Source organism: Carlito syrichta, unplaced genomic scaffold (assembly GCF_000164805.1).
Source record: "Carlito syrichta isolate Samal-C Ts95f unplaced genomic scaffold, Tarsius_syrichta-2.0.1 Scaffold130620, whole genome shotgun sequence".
NCBI classification, from domain to species: domain Eukaryota; kingdom Metazoa; phylum Chordata; class Mammalia; order Primates; family Tarsiidae; genus Carlito; species Carlito syrichta.
Window position 1 is genome coordinate 8,288 of NW_007074716.1, and position 977 is coordinate 9,264.

The 977-nt window shown below is 50.6% G+C and overlaps 1 pseudogene; it reads right to left on the reverse strand.

Moving 5' to 3' along the window:
* The window catches only part of LOC103250565, a 4,184-nt pseudogene extending 3,660 nt beyond the window's left edge, over positions 1-524 (reverse strand).
* Positions 525-977: the final 453 nt, after the last annotated feature.

Consider the following 977-nt stretch of genomic DNA (forward strand, 5'->3'; position numbering starts at 1 on the left):
GTGCTGTCTGGCGGTGGAGGGGAGGGAGTAAACAGTGGAGGTGGGTGGTAGGGGTGGGCTGGGCCCTGGGACAGGCCGGAAGAGGAGTGGGAGTCATTCTCCACGCTGCCGGGGCTGTAGATGTTAGGGGACCTACTCCGGTTGTCCTTGTCGATATCCCTGGGGTTGCTGCTGCCATCATTGTTGAGGCTCCACCCATTCAAGCTGTCCAGGTCCAAGGGAGACTGCGGCCGGGGGAGCTCCTGCTCAGTATTGGGCTTCTTGGGTGCACTGACCTCCTCACTTTCACTTTCCAAGATCTCTTCACTCTGGCCCTGCTTACTAACCTTTGGGGCGGAGGCTTCCTCTACTCAAGCCTTCTTGGCCATCTGCCTAGACTTCTCGACTTTGCCATCGCTGCTGGAGGTGCTGACCCCTCCAGGGGAAGCCCGGCCCCCCAATCTCACCTCTTCCCGGGGCCCAGGGGCCTCTTTCTTTGGTCCACTCCTCATTGACATTGAGTCTTTATTCTGTTGTGTCTTCATTCTTCAGTCTGTGGAGACACCATTCTCCTCTGCCTGGGCTGTTGAATACAGAAACGTCTCTGCTCTACCCCGTTTCTCACAGCCAAGGCTGGAGATGCAGGAAGCAGGACCTCCAAGTTTCCAGCGTAGGTCCCTGGACCTTGCAGGATCTGGTGGGAGCTAGAGGCGCCAGTGGGCTCTGAGCGTATGCTACTACTCTTATCTTTTGTTTTCCAACTTTAGATTGTACTACCTCTAAGCATATGCTACTACTCTTATCTTTTGTTTTTCAACTTTAAATTGTACCTACTGAAAGATGAGAAACTTAGTTCACATTTCTTTATCCATCTACTCCTAAGTTTTTCCAGTCATATATCTTTTCTTCTGGTGGTTACCTTCATAATGATAAAGAATATGCTTACACTGTGTTGTTATATGAATTTTACTACCTTGATTCCTTGCTATATAAAGTGA